Below are 24,092 nucleotides of genomic sequence, written 5' to 3' on the forward strand. Positions count from 1 at the left end.
GTATATTGTTGTTTACTTTTGGTAAATATATCTTCATTCCATATTCAAATTACAGTCTCATATTCGGCTTTCTTTTTAGACATATTGCAGGCAATTTACGTAAAGCAGCCACAATAACGCAACGCTTTTTCATATATTTCACGCCCACTATTTATTTATAGGCGACTTATGTAAATGCGCTTGAATCGATAAGTGTTAGGGGTAACATGCAGTAGGGACAAAATGGTATGTTTCAAAGGGGCGCTGAATATTATAGCTTCAATCTTGATTCTGATAAACCATAATAGAAAGCATATTCATTATGATTAATATTTAAGAAATCACATACAGTGAAATTCTTAATATATCTACACTAATATAACAAAGAGGAAACTTTTGTATTTTTGCATGTTTGTATCGTTTTAACGCAAAATCCACTGGGCCGATTTCAAAGATTCTTCCACCATTAGAAAGCTGCAGATTCACTGCGTGGCATAGGCTATATCTACCTACCACGGTAAAAGCCGGAGCGAATAGCTAGTCGTTTATCACTTTAATCAATCAGCTTTTATAGTGATATACGTAGCACAAGTCAATATTTGGAACTCACCCTCGTCAAGTTAATTAAAGAAAGAGATTCGATTCCAGCTTCTTTTGCGAATATATTCTAAGAAATACGAAATACGTAAATTTCTCCCTAACATGAATATTTTCTGCCGACGCGATAAAGGTCCTAAATTGTGGAGTGGCTTTACTATACAAACGCATTATATCCTGCTCCGCTGACTATTACTATAAATCTGTCTTTTAGAATTCCATAAAAAATCGCATATATAGGTATAATAGCTTTGAGATTTTCAATCTTTTTTTTATTTTTTCTAGGATTTAATTTATATGTTATTGTTATTGTGATTGATTGATTGTTTCCCTTAAGCTACAAGTATAATTATATATTATATTATATATATGGTTCTCACATTGATATTTGATTTTTGGATTACACTGTGAAGAAAAGTGACGTTACCTAGTATATAAAAGTGTTGTATCTGCCATTGTTGATAACTAATATCACAAACAATCCTTAATTAACATACATATCAATAATTATGGAATAAGATATAAGTTTAATGATTATAAGATACACTTCTAAACAATACGCTTTAGCTTGAATTTGCAAAAACAAAATACGATTTCATAACGAGTACCCAAAACTTTCGTCATAATTTCCATATTTGATTTCAAGCGTCCATTCACGGTTGGTGAGACAAAAAGATTCACCATCTTCCTTTTATATCTGAATTACAAGCAGAAGAAATTCAGTTGAAAAATTATGGCATCTCATCAGAGCGCGCACTCGTTTTCTTCGTTAAAAGTGACAGGTATTGTGTTTAAGTTGATAGAGAATCTAATTGAAATCATTGTATAAAATCGAGTAGTTAAATTGAGTATACGTTTATTAGATGTGTGTTAATTAAATTTCTGTTAAAACATGCTCTTTTAGAATCCCTACTCATATTATAAATGTGAAAGTGACTCTCTGTCTGTCTCTTCTTCACGCCTAAACTTAAATAAATTTCAATGAAATTGGTATAAAGATATCTCACGGAAACGGTGTAGTGGTAAACCCTATCTTTTCCTTTGACTACGCGAAGCCGCCGGCGAAAAGCTGGCTTTCAATAATATTATAAAATCAATGCAGAATAGTTGGAAATATCCATTTAGATATTAAAAACCCCGTGACCACCTCGGATTCAGTCTCCTCGTGACCACGCTCGCTGTAGAGTGTTCGAAACCTCGAGTTAATAATATAATGAATAAATCGCGTTTAAAATCCGTTAAAAAGTTTTTAATTTCTAAATGTATAATACTCGCGTAAAACAAACACAAGAAAATACTATAAGAGATACAATCATTATATATTAAATATCTTTGTCACCTAAAAACGTAAGAAACAGTACAACAACAAAACCTACATTGTAGCACGTATTGTCTATGTAACAGATCTGTGATTTTGTTAATTATTTAATTAGTACATATTTGCCATAAAAACATATATCAAACCCATTTTACGAAAACAATTACCTTTACAACAGACGGTCCCAAAAACCACGATGAATTTCAATTCGATTGTTTTTTATTGTGGGTTTTGTTTCTTCAATTGATTGATTTCAATCGATTGACATTTTTAATTTTGTGTTTGAAACTAAATCGTTGTCAATTGGACTCATATTATTATTTAGAGTGGTATCTCCCTTCCAGGAACGCCTGTGACCTTGATTAGGGAAAATAATTATCATATGAGTCAAAATTTTGAATTTAATGTACTGATATTTCACAAAAAATAAGAACATTTTCACAATTTTTTATTTACATGTAGGTACATATTGTGAAAATCTTAAATCTTAACAAAAATTATAATAAATTTCCTCACACTTCATGACAACAGCCACTCCACTGAAAGTAGGTAGTTAATGGATGCTAAACTTAATTGCCTCGCTATAACCTAACAAATAGATGTTACTGCGTAATTCATTGGGCCATTGTGTGTAGGAAGATTTAGCCTACTTCTGATTATATGCTATGATTCAGCGAAGTTACCATACATTTATAAATATAAACAATACTATTACTAAACCAATACCTAACTAAGACTGTATTTTGTTTAAATAAAGGGCGAATTGTAAGCATTTTCATACCAGCATTACATATAATGTATATGTAATGCTTGTATGAAACAACCTATTTTTTAAGACGTAGAATGTAAAACGTATACATAAATAACGTTAACGGCTTATCATAGTTCAGCTGAAAATTATATCAGTTTTGCCTTGGCTAATGTTTCAACATAAACAACAAAAATAAGTCACGTAATAGTGTACAAATTTAAAATTGTTTATCTAACTGTAACCGAGTAAAACAAATAAATAAACACAGTTACGCGTCGAGGTCGGTCTCAGAGAATTGATTCCATAATTAATTTTCATAATGTTCATTTGTAAATTATTTATGCATTAAATATGTTTGAATCTGTTTGAAGTTTGTACCAATAACGATTATTTATTGGACAATTATGTTAGTGCTCATTTAGTCAACGAGTAATTACTCATTTAACGATTGTCATTTACGTTTTATTGTATTATTTTATTGCTTTCGTATAAATCACAAACAATACACATGTATCGTAATTGGAATTTAGTAATTTCATGAAAGTGAGTACTTAGATTAGATATTTTCTCATTTTAGATAAATTCACAATCTCTAGGTTATTTACTAGGTACCTTAATTGGTCAATCTTTAAAGAATTATAATTCTTTTCCAATCCAAATTCTAAAATGGGAGCAAATTGCAACAATTTACTATCAAACACAAAAGGAATCACGCCATTCGATTAAAACGCTACGAAGTTGTTGAATAACCCAAAAAAAAAATAAGTCGTTTTTAGGACTTTTGTAAAGTACTACTACATCGCTTGCAAAATGCAATCGAATCTTTACATTCTAAACAAAAAAGTTTTTACTACTCATTCTGACTTGTTTTTATTGCAATTTTTCTTTTGTTTTCACACAAAACTGATAACAACTTTCCGAAACTACAGTTTCGTGTTTGTGACAGGCACATAATACGTTCTGTCATAAGGGGAGGCCTCACTTAACTGGTTGCTATCGAGAATTCTGAGAAAAATGGGGTCAAGAAATAGTAAATAACAAAAAAAGTTTGAAATTTCTCTAAGCGTTCATACTAATATAAACGAAAAATCCTTCACTGTATACATGACTGTAAGAATTCAAAACTAAAGCAAAGAAAATGTCGAACAAGATCCTTTTTGATATAGAGGAGAAATACGGGATAGCAATTCGTATGAACGTGTCTGGCGCGGAACACGCTTCACGTTAAAGTTACGACCGACGCCGCAGGTCGAAGGCTAATTGTAACAGTAAACACAATCAATAGAACCGATTATCGGAATTGAATTAACGCAAACGTACAATATCAAATTTGGCAAACATTTACACGCAAGCAGAGTTAAGCCATTAGGCCCTCTTGCCCTAATTGCCAGCCCACCTGCTTACTTGAGTAAACAACACTGACGTAGGGTAAACATCATTTATCAGAGGAAAGTACGAATAATTAATTTATAATCTTGCTTTTGTCAATATTTCCCTAAGGGTATAAATTTAAGGGCACGTTGGAACACATTAATTTTAACGAGTAATTATTGAACGCGAAACCAAAATGGTTGTACACTTCGTATTCTCTCTGTAATTACCATTTATAAACATTCGTTGTGATATTTCACTTGATTTGCACTGAAAATCCTATCCTACTCAATATCATAAATGCGAAAGTTTGTAAGGATGTGTGTTTGTTGCTCTTTCACGCAAAAACTACTGAACCGATTGCAATGATATTCGGTACGTAGACAGCTGGACAACTGGAGAACACATAAGCAACTTTTTATCCCGATATTCCTACGGGATACGGACTTACGCGGGTGAAACCGCGGGGCGCAGCTAATATATATTCAAAAATATAATTGCTCATTAGCGCCAAATACAACAAGTTGATTATTATTGTCCTTTATATACTTGCTATGGCTATAACAATTGTAAGGAAATTAACGACACCTTTGATGAAAATTCCATCAAGTAAATCACACTCACAACGCTTCAAATCCTTATCCTTGCTAATATTTTAAATGCGAATGTGTGTCTGTTTGTTTTTCTTTCAAGTCGCTACCTACGGGTTTATGATCAGATTTTTGTGTCTGGAAATTCTAGGGCTAGAGAGTGACATAGGCTTCCTTTTACCGGCGTGAATCATCTCATTCCCATAGGAATTTCAATTGACTAAACGAAGGCGGCGAAAAGACAGTATTATATGCACACTTACACATTTTCTAACGCAGATATATGTACATAATCCTCCGTATATCGCAGCCGAGTAAATATCAAATAAAGCTTTTGCAGAATTCGTGTCGCTCGAAATATGAAATTCAGTTCAAATTATTCTATGCGACGGATAACACCCTACCTGTTATCTCGTATCTAAAGATAGACTCATTAACCGCTCTGTGTAGTTGTAATCAGGAACTCGTTAGAGGACAAAGGCGAGTACTTTTATACTCTCAAACGAATAATGGCGGAATTACGAATGCACTAAACAGAACTTGACCTATTAAACTAAATTGCCACCCGAAGGCATTTATCTCCTTTACAATTAAATAAACTTAATATGCAGTGGACTATCTTCTAGATATTTCGTTTTGACTTTTATGCACGTATAACAAAATAATTTTATATCGTACAATGCTTATTTGTGTCGGTATATAAATTTGAAGCTGTGAACAATATTTATATATAAAATATTAAAAATTATAAGGCTTTATAAACATCGTTGTTTTATAGCATCACAAAAACATGAATTAGAATAGAATAGAAATAAGAGGTTGGGAGAGCATAACAATTTTATGTATTATGAATAAAAAATTCACCAACAAAACTGTTCTCTTTTTTAACTGTTCAATCAAATAGGTCCTAGTCATTTAAAAAATTCAGGATTGTGACTCATTTTAAATATAAGTGGTGATAGCGCCTTACACTTCACACTAATAATAAATGGAACGGTAACTTCTAATTATCTTCCTTTTCCTATCCAAGGCTTTTAATCCCGATCCAACCACACGATGATTGCCAATTACTATTGTTATACCTATGCCATTCTTTTAACACGATGCTCTGTAAAGTGCGCCTTTTTTGTAATGCTGATAATTTAAAAAACATTATTCATAGTTTTATTGTCTTCCCGGAAAACTTGCGTGACCAACTTGATTAATCAGTTCGGAAATCGTATATCTTTTCCATCGATTTTGTTATTAGTCAGAAAGTTAATATTTCATCTATCGAGCACTTACGTAAACGAAGGATCAATGAAAAATATAACCGGCTGTAATGGACTGAATTATTTTTAGCGTAGGTACTTCGGAATTTAGTTAATTGTTTTAACGATTACATGTCATAGCCGCTTCACTTATATCATACTCGTATGTATTTTTATATTATATACTTATAGGAACGTAAAATATTGAGAAAAGACCGAAAACGATCGAAATTTTATCAAATGGCCATAATCTTAATCACCATGGGTCACCTTCCAATAAAAGAATTAAAAAAAATGAATTATACACATAATTAAAAAAAAAACATTGAAATCTTTGACAATCTTGATAAATTTTACAAAAAGTATTATGAAATAAGTTTGGATATCAATATTAGAATGAATTACATTACCTTTACTACAAATATTTATACAGATGAAAATATATTTACTCCAAACGTACAACGGTTCAAATTGACGTGTGCAAGGCCTTATGTTCCAAGGCTTATACTGAAACTCTTTTAATCTGAGCTCCAAGGGTGAACCCGATCGACTATAAAAAGCAACATTTACAAAGTTTTATCCTGTACCAAACTTGACATCAAAAGCCGAGGATAAAAGTATGAACTGATATTGAGGAAAATATATACTAACTCAAATTTTAGCATCAAAGAATAATATTTTAATATCAACATAATCGATGCCTTATAGATATTAAAATGTATGATTCGTTATCATAAATTATCCCATAAAAGAGTGCGCAGATTAATGAAAACCTGTAAGCACAGGATATATATAAGAAAGTCGTGTTTCTACTTATAACTCAAAAACGGCTAAACGTCTTACAATAATTTCTGATTCATTAGAACTTCATTAGATTGGATTAGTAAAAAATAACTGTGATATTAAAGTTTTGAAAAACTCACATCAGCTAGAATTCTCTCTGTAATACTTAAATAAATTGGTAATATATTTAAAGCGCATTTAATAATGCAAAAAAATCACTAGGTAAAGGTGTTAATTTGATGAAACTCGTAACTACTATTAATTTCATTAACAAAAGCGAATATACCTATAGCCTACAAGTTGAAATATTATCTTTAAAAATCAATCACAAACAAAACTTTTCATTTTAATGTTATCATTCTATTATTCTGTGATTATTTCCCTCAATTTTAATTAAATCTGTTTTTTTGCTCAATATTATGTAGTAAATGTAATTATTTGTTCAGTGTTAAAAGTAGATATCATTAACAGAAACCCGTTTAGCAAGACCTCAAAAGGTATTTGCTTTTAAGCAATTTTTATGACATCAATAACAGAAAAATTGGCTTTATTGTATCTAAAGAATTTAACATACCATTTGGTAATAATAAGACAATTTATGACATAGATAATGTCTTTATGCTAGAAGTAGTTAAATTTTCCCGCCTAATTTGATCTGTACTGTAAAACATAAATCTGTCACGCGCGTAGACTTGAGATAAAGCCATTATAAATATTGCCAGAATATAAAAAGACATTTTTAGAAATTGAAGCATTTATGTTTTAAGGCATTGGTTGGACAATTTTTTTATTTTTATAATACAACTGTATCTGTGTAACCCGATTCCTTTTATTATTACATAAAAATGAGTAATACAAAACAGGACATTTACGAAATAAACATTTGACCTAAAGGGCGCAAAATAAGATGCGAAAAAAAATATAAACACATTTATGAGTTGATAACTTTAATTTATTTAACGAATTGCCAACGCGCGGAATGTGTATGTTCAATTTATCGAGCTGTTGGACAGAATTTGTGAAAGTGTCACGTAGGTGCAAATTAGGTCGCGACTAACGTACAATTACCTGTGGCCTTAGGTATATATTGTATTTTCTATTTAAGCTATACATAAAGTCAGATGTTAATCTATAATTAATAATTAACGCACATATTTGTAAAGGAGCACTCTGTTTAAAAGATCTATTGGAAAACTACTTCAAGAACTATAAAAATTCAATATAGCTTTGAAACTAGCGGTGCGTCCCAACTTCACCCGTGGTATGTTATTTCTCTCCGTAAAAAAACTTTCAACAAAAAGTTAAAATTAAAAAAAAATGCCGAATTAGCCGAGCCGTTCTCGAATTTTACGCTTAGCAACCAACACATTTGGCGATTCAATTTTATTCAAATAGATTACAACTATTGGGAATAAATAATAAAATAATTAATTTCACATAGCTCTAGAAGATTAAAATTCACAACACAGATAATAAAAAAAATTGCTCAAGTAAAGCGCGCGAAAAAAACGAGCACAGATAATAGACTAGCGAAGTTTGAAAGTGGTGTAGCATAAACATTGTGCAGCGCAACAGATGGCGCGAGTACCTGAGGCGGTCGGCCGGGAACTGCGGAGCGCTGAGCCACCGCGCCGCTTCTCGCGGACTAACGCAGCGCGCCTTTCCAGGACGCGCCCAACCGCCAGTGTTGCTAACGTTCCGTTTTATTTACCTCTGAAATAGAACATTTGATTGTTGTGGAATTGAATTAGTGAAATTAAGTTTGGCTCACGGTAAAATGTCGGTAAACAAAACTGAAAACTGTAACAATTTCGAGTATCACTTGATTATAACGAGAAGTATTTTATTATTTTAACTAAATTTAGGTGAATACAATTGATATGTATGCATTATTTTGTGTCTTTTGTTCGCTTTTGTTCTTTGTGCTGTATTGCAGTAAAACGGTTACTTGTGCACAAATTATTTTTTATTTTTATTAAATATTAAGGTTACTTGTACCCTAAATTTTTCATTTTTATAATCAAGTATTATTTTTTAGACCTACTCTAGAAGTTATCTATTGTTTCTCTGGTTGAACAAAAAAGTTCTAAACACATTAATCGTCCACACATTCCTCACTGAACAATTACAACTCAAAATCCTCCCTCGTAATCCATGGAAATTGTAATATCTTCCGTAATGGACTCATAACGGCGTTTCAACTCGATCTCCGGATACGCAGGGAGCCTTTGTAATTGGCAACACTGACACCCCGCGCCCCTACGACCCGGGCAGCTTTAATGAAGCCAGGGAGATTGGGGAGGGAACGGAAGATAGAACCCATGCCGGATGGACGACTTCGAACTCTCAGATCCGACTTCCTTTACATTTCAGCCGCTCACCGAACGCAAATAGATACAAAAAACCGGGAGTTCAACAAGTTCAACTTTCGCATCGAAAACTTTGCGTACTTCCATGGAACGTTTCTCAGTTCGTGACGTTTCAATTTATTGACGATAAACAAGCCAATAAATGCGTCCCAATCGTTTCGAAGATCGACTAATCTCCGCGACGATTGAAGTGTCATTTGAATGAGGTATCGATTCTCTTAATCGGAGGCAATTTCCCAAAATGTTCGCCAGGTGACTTACGTTGATTCGTTATAGAAATCACTGATCCATGTAATTAACCATTACTTTAATAAAATTTCTCGTCTCTCGTTATTCTGGATGGCAGAAATTAGCATTGTTTTCTCGGTTATTTTCACCATTCCTTATTTAATTGACTAAATTCTTTAATTTTTTACCACTATAGAAGGCATAGCTGATCTTCTTTCGACTTAAACTTTTAGACTTAGACTTTCAATATATGAGATGTTTTGGTTCAGTATTATCTTCTGGTATAAACATGTACAAATTCAATTGATTTAAGATCCAAGGTTTATTTTTTCATAATGATGATGTCTTTTTAAACGGTAAAATGGGGAGTTTATGCCTATGCTTCTGTTGGTGGACACAGCTGGAAAATTATAAATCTCAATGTATATCATAAACCTTATTATTTCCAGTTTATATACCACATAAATGCTTAATTATTTTCCCCATTCTCAATTCCATTAGTGCGTGGTTACAGCAATAAAACAGTTTCCATGTTTAGAGATACAATCACAACGGAACAATTATACAAAATACGTGTTACTTTTGAAATACTGCGGATATTGTTAGTTGTTTCGCATTATTTTAGAAGTATTAACGCATATACTGGCATTGTCATAACAATAAACAGACTTTTTTAAGATCTAGCTTGTTATTAAAATCGATTTCCGTTAGACGTTAGTTAGAAGTTATTGAGATAGCAATTAAACTAACAAACTAAAAAGTAGTATTACACGTTAAACAGACTATAATGTTAATACTCGTACTTCATACGACATGAGTTAACTAAGTTTAATTGAATGAATAATTTTATATATCTACATTTACACGACGTCAACTCTCAAACTAAGCAAAACTTCTGGTTTGAAAAGGAAGCCATTGATAAATATATTGAAAAGCATTCTTATTTTATAAATACCGAGATATTAGGATACTTTTGTTTATCTTAGGCAATAAACGAAAATCTTAATGATAAAGGTGCATGGAATTTAAATTAATATCAGGACAGTTGTGTTGCAGCTAATTAATTATAATTTTGTTTCATAGTTATATTGTACTATATGGAGTAACTATCGAGTTTCTTGGTAGATATATACCTACCGAATCGGTTGTGGTTTAAAAAAAAATTGTACCCATAAACAGTTTCAAAGTTCAAATAAATAAAAGAATGAGTTTGTATTTGATTTATAACAATATGTTTTCCATTTACAACCTTCAAATATTTACCATCTGTAGTGCAATAGTTCGGACAAGTCCAACGAGCTCTATGCTAACCTTGTTTGTCTTACTAATCTACAAAAATGTGGATTTTTCAACAGAAAATATATTTGCATGCAGACACCAGTTTTCGTATATAAAGGATAGTATATTTCCTGCATTGCAGTATTTTTGTTAGATCCTTGGGAAGAATTTGTAACAGCTGCTGCAACATGAAGATGTACATTTATTTTACACATGACTTTTCAGCATACATTATCATACACTTCCTTGCTTTCCTCTAGGCGATTCTAAAATAAAAAATAGCTATATGGCTTTCCATCATTGAGTTTACGAAAAGTAGCATTGAAATCCTTTATAAATCACAATTGAAATAATAGAATATGTTTTATAATTAAATTACATTAAAGCGTTGACAGATTTTAATACAATAAATAATAAATTAAAAACATAAATGTATTACCTGATGAAACAAAAATTCTATGAACTGGGTCTGTGTTTTGCTGTATTCATATTTTTTATAGCATCTTTTATATTATTTAAATTGAATGGTGTGCGTAGACTTTATAGGGTATATTAATAATTAAGATTGTAAATTCCATATCAAAAAGTGTAACAGATATTTTGATTTCTTTACCTTTTATTTTCTTTTATAACAAAATTCTATTCAAAGCTTTAACCTGATAGATGCAAGTCTCTTATAATCATGATATAATTTTAATACCGAACGATTAATTAAATTATATTGCTAATTAGATTCTCGACAAGGGTGAAGTAAACCGCACCCGCTTCAGTAAGAACGACATCCTCAGCATATTTCAAAATAGACGGTGCCTTAATTAATAATGACTTTCCAAAACAGTTTTTGTCGTATACAACAACCATTCAGCCATTTTCAGGCTGGCTTTTGGTTCAGCGAATAAGACAAATATTAATCATAGAAGTAATCATTAACATATTTATTTAAACTAAACTACGTTAAATCAAATTAGTAAATTTAGAATAAATGTATTAACGTTTTAAAATAACGAGCATTTTTAATATTGAATATCCTGATTCAGGTATGGTTGAATTCAAAAAGGAAAATGAATTTTGTTTCCTATATGCTATTTAAAGAAAAATTTTATTATTTGATTAAACACGGAAAAGGACACCAGCCGATAGGGAAAAGAACCATTGGTAATGTCATCAAACAATATCTGATTAAACTCCACACAAACAAATACGAGAGTTTTGATCCATCGGGAGTCCCGCGGACTCCTTTACTCAGTGATCTGTAATAGTTATCATAAAACTGTAAGTCTTTCCTATCATATCGTAAAGTTTTTACTGCCTGGTTATTGAGATTCTGGTGATTAAATAAAAAAACGTCTTATGTGCTGTAGACATAAACATGGCTGTAGAGAAAACACTATACAGCATGTATATATGTTTTATAAAATTTAAAGTTTTAATATTAAATAAAAATAAACTTCCTCTGCTATCTATTTACGTCCCTAAACAGCCCAAATTGCAACACAAATCTCCATTGCGACCTTTTACACAAAAGTATAACACGTTTCCTGTTTGTACATCCCTTTATATAAATCCGTAGATGTATAGTTCTTAGTGGAGCGACACTTAACAGCGAGTTAAGCCGAGCCCTCACTGCGATAACAAAAGTTCGTTTTAGCGAGGAAATAGCGCCACTTGAATATTCGACGCGTATTTAGGGGAATTTTGTTCCTGAACCCTCATTCGGATAATAAGTATTTTGATACAGTTTTATCAACATGCGTTAAAAGGACGTTTATATATGGCCGACAATAGACGATAATAGATAGATAGATAGATAGATTGATAGATAGATAGATAGATAGATAGATAGATAGATAGATAGATAAAAAGTTTATTAAAAGAACACATTAAATACATGACAATTACAAAATAAGACGATTAAACAAAGAAAAATTAACATAGAGAGGAAACAACAGGACGGAGACAAATGTGCACTGTGTTCTTAAAAAGGGTCTTGGCTCAGCATAAATGTCAGAGTCAATGGGACCCTGACGCTGATATTCTGCCAACACCACTTGAAGGTAGAAATAATCAAATAAATACCGTTATAATTGAGCCAGAAAAAATAATATTAAATACATGGAGTAAAGTGTAATATACAAATAGGTGAAATAAATAATAATGATAATAATAAATGATAGCTTTAAGGGCTAATCTAGTGCAAAGTTAAGGCGTCTACTCTATTTAGTCTCAAAGGTACGCTACTTCATTTATATAAAATTGATTAACATTTTATTTAGTAAAAAATAGAAACGTATTTCAATAATAAGACACGTAGGTATTTAATTGTATATTCAAAATAATTCAGACTTTAATAAGGTACCGCCATCATTGCCGTCATGAAAGCTACATGCACGCCAATCTAAGGAATATTACACTAACAGCTCACGTGGGTTTACTCACAAATATTTTTATATTCGGCTCGGCTTTCCCTGTGGCACATATATAGCACTCAGAGATCACATAATATATGCATACTTTTTTTAGCACCAATTAATAATTTCAAAAAAAGAAAAAAAAAACAAAATAAACAAAATACAGAGTCAAAAGGCGGCCTTATCGCTACTAAGCGATTTCTACCAGGCAACAGGAAATTTTGAAAGAGTAATCAGATAGCGTCATGAAGGATAGAAAATAGTACAAATCTAGGAACTAATTTATAAGTAATATAAGTTGGTATCAAACACAAATCTTTAAACGTGTTGGAAATTTCAACTTTAATGTATAACACCAAAATAAACAGTTTAAACTACATAAGAAATTCCTTCATTTTTTTCTTAAATTTAATACACAACGTTATGACGGAAAACCACGATTAAACACAAAATTGGGTAGCTTTAGTACCATAATCCATCAATATTTTTATCGATTATTCCACATGACATGTATAAATGACATTTTATCGTGTCACTAAAGAAATCGACCGACACAATAAATATAATGGGTCCAGTTAATGAATTAGTTTCAGTAAAGCACTCACTAAGCCGATATTTGATTGTCCATTTATATGCAAATGTGACTTGGTACAATGTAATCGATGTTGAGAACAATATTAATAGCATTAATGGCGGAATTAAACACGGCTGTAGTCGATTAACCTTTGATAATGTACCAGGTGGGGATATAATATAGAATAAATAATATAAGATATAATATAGAATATAGATAGAATCGTGCAACTAGAGTTATCTCCAATTTCGGGTGTGTTACGCATGAACAGATAACCCAAACACATGATGAGATAGATGTATAGATTAGGATTTAATACGCTATAACTTGAAATATCAAATCCGGTTTCTCAGCTTGTTGATAATCATTCTAATAGCCTATTTGACACTTTGTGATTTAAATTTTCATACATTATTTCATTCTATCTTACAGATAGCTAGTCGTAACATATTAAGAAGCTGTGAAACCATCTCTTTGATTTAAATAAAATACATTAAAATGTTTAAATTTACCTAAAATTAAGTTAAAGGAGAAAGCACTAAGTAACAGTTGATAAGACACAGATGCTCCAGTAAAATTTCATTCTTATTAAATTTTATAAAATTACTCGAACGAAAAATGCTAGGCGCAAATGAAATTGCTATGCAAGAAACAAAATAAAATGTTAGACTAGAATTTAATACTTGAAGCACAATGGAATTTCATACAAAATTTATTCTATTAATTTTGCTCCATTTATTTCGCTTTCCAATCAAGACGGACGCTTCTACGGTCCGTCAACAACATTGATTTTATTTTCTCGCTCGGAAACCGAACACTGAATAGAACAAAAATATTTTATTAACAAAATTCACTTCGTATTTGAAAAACAAAGCTTCCGTAACGCCGGTACTACAATTTTACAAAAAGCGCTACGAAACGTAGCACGTATCTACGATATCTCTATAGCTTTATCTTGTTACAATATTTTGCTCGCGTACATGCTGTTTATTCAATACAATATTTTGGTATATATATAACTTCATATCCAATGGATTTAAATACCTCTCTTTAAAAGAAAACATGATGTGAAACGAGCCCTCCTGTAACAACAGAAAGATTTCGCACACATATAAAATTGTATCAAGATTAACCCACACATATACATTTAAGAATGTTAAGGCAACATTATTTAAACTTCAACCATAAATCAAAGCGGAAATGCTTACGTGTTTCCCTCACATGACACAGTCGGCGCCTTACCCACACCTGCCTTAGAAATAATGCCTTTGAGTCAAAGCTGAGACCTGCCGCTATTTTTAGGCCGCCATAATTGTGAGCGATCTCTATTCTGTAGACAAAAGGGTTATTAGATAACCCTTAATGCCGCAGTTTTAAACTAATTAAATTTTTTTGTTGTAATAAATGAAAAATACAGAGTATTTCATATTTATTATTCGTAATAAAAAAGTGCTGTGTAGCTTAAAATAGAACGCTGTTGATTGTTATTTCTTAATTGGCTGATATTCTTTTTTAAAACAAGTTTGTCATTAACATACTATATACAGTTTTTGATTATTATATGTTAAGATATTTATTCACGCAAAATAAGCGTCTGACGTCGATTTGCGGAAACGCGCCTGTATTATCACACAAATAATAAAAATGCTAAAGTTTGTGAGGCACATCCTCATGTATGTTTGTTACTCTTTCACGCAATAACGACTAAACCGATTGCAATGAAATTTTAGAAGTAGATAGTTGGACAATTGCAATAACACATAGGCACTTTTTATCCCGATATTCCTACGAGATACAGACTCACGCGGGTAAAACAGCGGGGCACAGCTAGTTTACCATATGATTGGTGTAGTATTGTTGATGCACACAGACACTAAGTATTGGCATTTGACGGATCTTCCATGTCCCCGAATGTGACAAAGCGGTTCGACTCACCTTCATTTAACCCACTAGGAACTGGAAAATGCTTTACGAGTCTTTGATCGCTGATAAGTACAATCCGAATGTCTTCGAGATAAGAATGAATGGTTAGGTTACTCTAGAGCAGTGCGCTCCATCTTTGGCCACATCTCAGCTTACCATCAGGCGAGATTGTAATCGACCGCTGCTCAATAAAATAAGACTCATAGAATTACATTGCCCTTTTCGTTGCTAGGTAAAACAAGCACATCTAGGCATCTACATCAGGTGACAATTATTCACCCATCAAAATTATTTATAATTATATGTATTACTAGACGCTCGTCTCGGCTATGCCCGGATATCAAGATTCCTGTTGTATCCTAAGGGAGCTTTTAATCGCGATAAAAAGTCCTATCACCCAAGTCAGCTCATACCCCGTCTGTATACGAAATTTCATCAAAATCCGTTCAGCGTGATTGACCTACAAACATCCAAACAAACTTTCACATTTATTACATTAGTGTGGTAATTCCACTAATTCAATCGAAACTCAATGTTATTTGTGCACTAATTAATACATGTACAGTTTGTCGGTGTAATTAGCACGCTGGTTAATGATGAACCATACATATAGTATAGATTATAACAACACTGCAACACCACAATCGATATTTATTGTACTTGTAACTAAATTCTACTCTATAATTATGCTAATAGAAACATAATGCGCAATATATATTACTGGTGGAGTTGAAGACCGCAAATAATACGTTATTTGGATAGAAAATAATTAAAATTCAGTAGAAATTACGAATTTATAAGTGTTTATTTGTAGCGACGCTTAATCAGTAATGTTTAGTGCAGAACTGCACTGGTATAGTTACACAAAACTTGTAAATATATTATTTCAATAAAAATACTACTGAGAGAAGAACCAAGCTATGTTCTGATACTTGTCCTTACTAATTCACACAAACTTTACATATATGCTACCGAAATATGTAGCATGCATGCAATGAAAGTACAAGTTATAATTTTAACAGGTTTTAGTCGGTTCGATTCCCGGAGCAAACAAACTTTCGGAAATCTTTAAGTGCAGTTTTCTTTCTTATCAAAAATAATGGAATGTTTACTTTGAACAAAATTTTCTACAGAATCTACTGTTTTAGAGCAATTTCGTTTCATGATATGGTAGAAATAAAAATGTACACTCTGTATACTTTGACACTTTGTACACTATGTAGCCATGCATACATCGTGAAAATATAAATAAAATCTAATTAATATTCTTAATTTGCTTCACTTTTGTGGTATCAGGGCGGACCGCTTGTAATAAATATAATTGATTCAAACGATGTTCTTTGAAATTTAAGGTTTCACAATTTCCAAGTTATTCCACCCAGAATTACGAATACAACTTGGTCCGTAACCACTATCGCAGTAAACTGGTCGAAACAAGGGCTATTTAATTTTACTCCAATAGTTAAACCGAGTATACTGTACTGTTACGGTTCTTTATAAATAAAGAGGAAACGGAAAATAGTTTATACAAGAGACTTGTTAATAGTATAAGCATAATTTATTACTACAAAAAATACCAACGACCCGACAAATGATGTTGTGTCAGGACACCCTTATCAGTCAGTGGTACAAAAACGGTTTACGACGTTAGCCTTCCGATACACAAAAAAAAAAACATAAAAACTGGTCATACCCTCTGGAAGATGTTTGCCCTTTTGATACGAACATTGTAACTGACTGAGAATGTTGTATATGTATAAAGGAGTAATGTCCGGAAAACAAAACTCCTTACTCGATAACTCCGTGGGTTTTCAACTGATGCACGTGATTATTGTTGTGTTCAATAGGGAATTGGTGTGATTTAATCCCATTTGAGAAATTGGCGTCGTACCACCTTCTAGGCACGTCGGTGTGGTCTACAAACAAAATTGTAGACCAAAGTTATACTGACCGACATAGATTATGTATATCTTATAAGTCTACACATATAACATACTCATACAGATTTAAGCTTCATTAGTTATCAACATTATGAAGATTTACTTAGTAAGAGTTTCCGCCAAACCCCAGCGAAACAATCACAAACGTAATTATACCAATTTAGCTGAAGAGGTCATATTAAATCATACGTCAGACCCGAATCACATTTCATATGAATACCTTCTTTACAAATGTATTCACTGTTCAAATGTATTAACATTTTATGGGACAACATCAAATTTTGTTGTGTTTTAGAATTATAATCGATGATTATAATAATAAAATAATTACACCAGATAAGAGACAATAAATTATTTCTTATCGGTTTCTATGTGTTTAAATGATAAAAATTACCTAGGCTAATGAAATTCATTCCATTAATCTGGCAGTAGAGCTGAAGAATGTAGGCTTCAACTTACACTCTAATTCATTTTAAATACCTACGTATATATAAAGGTTATTATTAAATGTTCTTAAAAAGTTTAAAACCTTTACCTACAGCTTCATTTTATTACGATTTCATCTCGAAAGAATCTTCTACAAAGAATTAGCAAGCTAAAATATGAATTAAATTCGAAACTGGATCTCAAGTTGTGGCGTTACCAAGAGTTCTAGAGATTAGTCTGTATTTAAGCATAGCTGGAAATGTTTATCAAAACACTGGAAAATTTAATAGCAATAATTGCATACAATATAAATGCTTATGAATCCAGGCAGCGTGGATAATGCCTGCAACAGTCGCATTGCATGTGTGTGATAGCGCTTTAAATATTCACGAATTTAAATGGTTTATTCAAATAAAATGCAAACAACTGCTCGTAGAAATTGATTTTTAGTTTTCCGTTCGCTTTAATCTGTTTTCAATTTAATTGATTCCATGTTTATTTCACAATACATTGCATTTGCCATACACGGTTATTTAAATGTACCCACCGATTCCTGTGAAACAAATAATGTACGAACATTGCTGTTTTCTTGAAACTTACTACCTTTTCTACGGTTACTGTCATTTGATAAATTTCGTATGCTACATGTCTTACTAGTACTAAATAACTAAATAATCTATCATTTAGATTTAGGCAGAGATTGCTGTCTAGCTGTAAGGCCGCCTTTAGTTCGAAATATCATTGTGCCATTATTTTGTATAAACTTTACTTTTTGTTTTGTACAATAAAGTATTGTAAATAAATAAATATATAAATATGTTTTTACATATTTACACATACCATACAAATAAAAGCCGAATACACTAGGATTTAAACCAATAGGAGTCTCAATTCTAGTGAAGTTTAGTTACATTGCAAGACAATACCAGCCAACGAGCCCGTATTCCCGCCGGCCGCTACATACCAATTTACATTGAATGCAGCATTGGGAACGAAGGGACGTCCACAGGAATTAACAATATCACTGGTGCATAGTTCTAAATGTTATTAAAGTAAACGATATACTGTGGGATTTAATTAAACTATTTTATTTTGCTCCGTAGGTGGATATCTCTGTTGAGATAGGTTTTATTTTGATATTAGAATTAAGTTGTTTGACTTTGACAAAACATACTCGCATATACAAAATGTAATAAGGACATATTTACTTTTTAACTAGAAATATAACCAAATAAAAAAATTCATTTACAGAGTTGAACTATTTCGTGAAACAGGTAACATTGCCACCTATATAAGCATTTTTAACATTTAGTTTTAATGGCATTATTAATACATGCCAAAGCGAACTCTGCTTCATTATATTTATTAAGCTTCTTAAAGCTTCAAGCAAGTCTATTTATTTCGGCTTTACTCCTCTGCCTTCCCAATTAATGGAGCGTTTAAGTCCCAAACCTGATTGTAAAACTGTCAATTTCGATAGCGATACTCTATGTCTACGTTTACTATTTAAACATTTCTATATTACTATAGGCTATGTAGAATTATGACACATACCTAAAGAACTATCGTGATTACTGCACAAAAATTAACGATTATATTAAAAATCGAAATTTACTTTTTAATTTTAATTCGAAATTCGAATACAATAGGTATATTTAAGAAATACTCATGATCAAAACACACACATAAACAAAAGCTTTCACCTTTTATCCTATTATTCAAATACTCTACTCACTGTTACGTTCGATTTTACTTGTAACAGATTTAAATGGCATAAACAGCATAATCTTTTAAAAGCTTTCCATTTATAAAAATAATAGAATGGCTTGACTATTTCATTAATATATGTTATACTGATTTCCCTGTAAAACACCGAGTCGGTAGTTATTAAAAGAAAAGACAATAGTCTGATAATAAATGTGTTAAAGGTTTCAAAAATTTTCAAAAGTTCTGAGCTTCAGTTTGTGGTTAAAAGGATGACCAGATAATCCTTATCTAGACTTATGAGTTTATTTTTCATGATACGTCTGATTTCAAGTCATTTTTTTCTGAATAAAATTGAAAAAAAAAAGACATCCATAATACGCGTACGTAAAACATTCTAATCTCGCTATGAGGCGACAACCACGAAATTGTATTTGGCACTGAAGGAAATTGAAAACTAACACGGATTCATGTTGTTACACTTGAAGTGCTTGATTGAATTGCAGGGGAGAAATGGAGCGAAATGACTATTTTTATGTGAAAATCACTGTATTGAAATTTGGAATCGCAAGTAATTATTATAATAGGGAAGTACACATGCACATATTTGAACAAGCTCCTGGTTAATATTTTCTTTATTTAATTTGTATTTTTTAATTATTTATTATGTATAATAATTATAATATTCGATTGTGTTTTCAAATGCGTTACTTTTTTTCTTGAGTAGATTTAAAGCATAGATACATAGGTAGATATAAAGGAAAGAAAGAGAAAGAGATAGATAGCGATATTCATTATTTTTAACTTTGCCTTGTTTTTCACGCTGGCTTCATATCTAGCTTAAGAAATATCAAAAAGAAGGCGAGACCATGATGAATAATAACATAGATTAAAATCTAATAAATCCGTTGTTTACTTCCCAAGCAAACAGCGCCATTAATTTGATCGCAAAAACAAAATCCACCGACGTAAAGTTTAATACGGAGGGGATTTATGAAACGTCTATCAGAATTAGCGGCATTATATCCTTATCAGTACAAGGCAGCGATTTTAATTACTATTTGTTATGCTGCAACACAAAAACTATTAATAAGAAAATCAGTGTATAATAATAACTATAATCTACCTACATATTTTTATTTCCAATAAATACTTCGTATTTTGTCGTAAGTTTGTAAAAACCGTCCGTCAAAAAATGGCGATCTCTTACATTTGCTTGCAATTTATCGCATTATATTTCATTAGACTGTACGAATATATCGTAGTTATGTATTATGCTTACAATTTACATTTCCCAAACCTCCCTTAAATGCAGGATGCGAGTGAAGAATTTTCAAGCTTTTTAGAGCGTGATTTAGCCGTCGGGTTTAAGTATATGTCATCTTCCAAATTAAAAATAGCTATGTTTTTCATACACTTATGTTTTGGACAGTTACATTCATACATAATTAGTGAACAACTGACAACGGGATTTACCCTTTCTGTTTTAATTAATGTCTCTTTAATGATTGTCCAACTTCAACCCTTGTTAAGGAAACTTCAGTTTATAGCGTTTCAAAAATTAATCAATTCACTTCCAAGTAATGTTTGTGTATCGCGGGCACGTGACTTCAACCTCTATACATAATAAATAAATGTCGCAGCGAACTAAACGTACATTCTAGAAAATTGCTTTTATTTAAGAACAATTTCTTCGATATAATTGTACGATACGAAAAATATATATATAAATTTAATATTTAATTTTTAAACAGTAACAGTTATAAAATTGTATATTCAGAAAACTCGATATCTTTGCTCGTGTCACCTTAAAGGAGTTATACCAGTCATAAAATGCGCATCAAATAACACACTTCCAAGAAATTTCTACCCCAATTACCACGGTTGAAATTTGAATGTACTAGCATAATATTTTAAATTTTCTAGCGTCAATTACGTAGCAAAATCTTTGAAAACAGGTTTAATGTGACATCATGACTTTATCTGGTTATTTTTTAAACCAACATGTTGACCTGTATTTACGGGATTCAATTCGTTTTATTTGTATGTAAGAAAATGTATTTCGTTTATATTATGATTTCTAATAGAAGTTTCAAGGAACAATTTTCAACATTCTGTATGTTAATATAGGTACCATTCCGATGAGAATGAGATGTTTCACCGCGGTGAAAAATCTATGCCAATTTCCAGCCTCATGTCACAGATACAAAAAATATGTATATAATGTGTATATGATATAAATTTAAAAATGCACCAAGTTGAAACAGTGGCTTCTACTAACTACACTACATTAGGGACTTACGTTATCAGAAAATAGATAGATCGTTCAGGGGAAGAGCGGCAAAAACAATGCGACGCATACCTTACATATCCCAGAGCATTCCATAAACCTTTACGTTAATTATTCGATCTGCGATACACGTGTCATCGAAGGTCGGCGCTCGCGCGCAAGGGAAACGCGTGCCGGTCGAAGGCGGAAGTATAAGTGTCGTGTTGCATGACAGCAGCAAATGGCTATGACAACCGTTGTATTCTTACCTTTACCCATCATACAATCAAATTATACAGTAATGCAACGTATGACAGTTATATTTTTGTATGACAATAATTATAATTCGACGATTTCAAAATAACAACCACCTGTACAGTACATAATACAAAATATACCAATAATACATACATAAAATACAAGGAACTAAAACAAAAAGTGTTCTTCAAAAAAATTAGTTTTATTTTGGTCCTTGCATCGCTGTTTTGTCCTAATATTTGTAACTTTTGTTTATTGACAAAGGTAATTCTGTTTGTAAATTATTGCGCAATATACAAGCGTGATCACAAAAGTTACAAGCTTCGAGATTTCTCACAACAAAACGGCACAAACGAGCTCAGTTACGAAAGGCGAAGTCAACCTATATTGAATATAATAAAAGTTTTCGAATTTCAGCTCTATCTCCTGTCATTTCGTTCTTGAACGACCAGTGCACAGGTAGGATTATTGTGCTATTAGGGGCAAGTACTAGAAATATGACGATTTCACTCACAGCAGTATACATTGCTGGCTGGTATGGGAATTAAAGAAAGGAAAATATGAAAAATACATCTTTTTTATTATTTAAGCTCCAAGAATGTAATATATGACTCCTGTGGGAAATCTGTGTTGTCGCGATGCATGGATGAGCGTGAAAATTGAAATCTTGCATTTTCCTCTTCAATTGTACACTGCTTGCCTATTATTATTTGCTTGCTTTCCACACGCTATTTCGCCCGCATTCTCAAATGAAGAGATTTTATGCAGGGTTATCCTCGTATAATTCTCATTCCAATTTCCCGCCAGAGATTACGTGACAAAAACTATCCTAGATAGGCAGATAGACAGAGCTACTTTTGCCTTTATAATATTAGTAGGAATGATAAATATTTTAATGTAAACTATCAATTTGAAAAGTTGTATGCCTCTCCATTTTTATACATTTCCCATGTATTTTGTTAATCTTTGGATCAAAGAATTATTAAATTGATTTATCACATCTTCAGATTAATTTTGACGGTTGAATGAAGTAGACCATTAATTAATTCGAGACAATAACTATTATACGCAGGTATTAATACATTTTTAAATACGAAACGTAAATATTAAAGGTGCAAAATATACATATTCAGACCTATGTAACCCACTGACAGATCGATAACAATTTAAAATGGATAATTCACTTATAAATATATCTCGATACATTAAACACAGCTACGTATCTAACACGCAATGTAACCCAAACATCACACGATTAACAATCCTGCCCATGCCTTGGTAGCAGACTACGTCTCTACGGAGGCCGACTCGTCATCAGTCACTTTATATATTACGTAGTCAGCATAACGTAGCGTATTTGATTTATCCAACCCCAAACCACTAAATGCCATAGATCTGTATTGCTCCCATTCAACGGATTGTACTTCATATATTATATTTTAACTAGCTTTTGCCTGCGGCTTCGCACGCGTTCATTCAGAGTAGTTTAATAGATGTTATTATACATGCAAACCTTCCTCTTGAATCTCTCTATCTATTAAAAAAACCCCATCAAAATCCGTAGCGTAATTTTAAATATTTAAGCATACATTCGATCATAGGGACAGAGAATACTTTGTTTTATACTATGTAGTGATATAACCGCTCATGTATATTGCATTTGCGGTTCCGATGTAATATCATATTGAGATTAACACTCAAATCTTCTATTAATTTTGTGTATACAGAAATAAAAAATATATGACTGTATTTTTTACACATCTTCTAGAACATTGTATTTATTGTTGCAACATAAAATGCAGGTAAACGAAGGAACAATATAAACAGAAGGGGTGACGGTAAGATTGGTCACAAATATTAATATTCTTTGTTCCCCTATCTGAGTAAGGTTAAAATATCACGCCAGAACTTTTAACTCTATAGCATCGCGTCGGCTGTATATGTACCAATAATTTTAGTATTATGTCATATATGCTCACAAGCTAAAATTAAAGTATCCTCTAAAAAAGTGGTGGGAAGGTTATAAAATTCGTCCTATTCGCAGGTGTGGTATATTGGGGTAAACAATATTTTACA

At 31.9% G+C, this 24,092-nt stretch overlaps 1 protein-coding gene across 2 annotated transcripts in view; it reads right to left on the reverse strand.

The window, feature by feature from the left end:
- The window catches only part of LOC119829669, a 35,428-nt gene extending 13,553 nt beyond the window's left edge, over nt 1-21,875 (reverse strand). Inside the window, exon 1 of one of the 2 annotated variants that reach the window (XM_038352288.1) lies at nt 21,792-21,875. The gene's annotated coding sequence lies outside the window, so the exon portion shown is untranslated. Of the gene's footprint in view, nt 1-8,227; nt 8,355-21,791 lie in introns of those variants that run through there. The other variant, XM_038352287.1, reaches the window with a different exon arrangement.
- Between the last annotated feature and the right edge of the window lie 2,217 nt (nt 21,876-24,092).

The sequence above is a fragment of the Zerene cesonia genome, chromosome 10 (genome assembly GCF_012273895.1).
Source record: "Zerene cesonia ecotype Mississippi chromosome 10, Zerene_cesonia_1.1, whole genome shotgun sequence".
NCBI lineage: Eukaryota > Metazoa > Arthropoda > Insecta > Lepidoptera > Pieridae > Zerene > Zerene cesonia.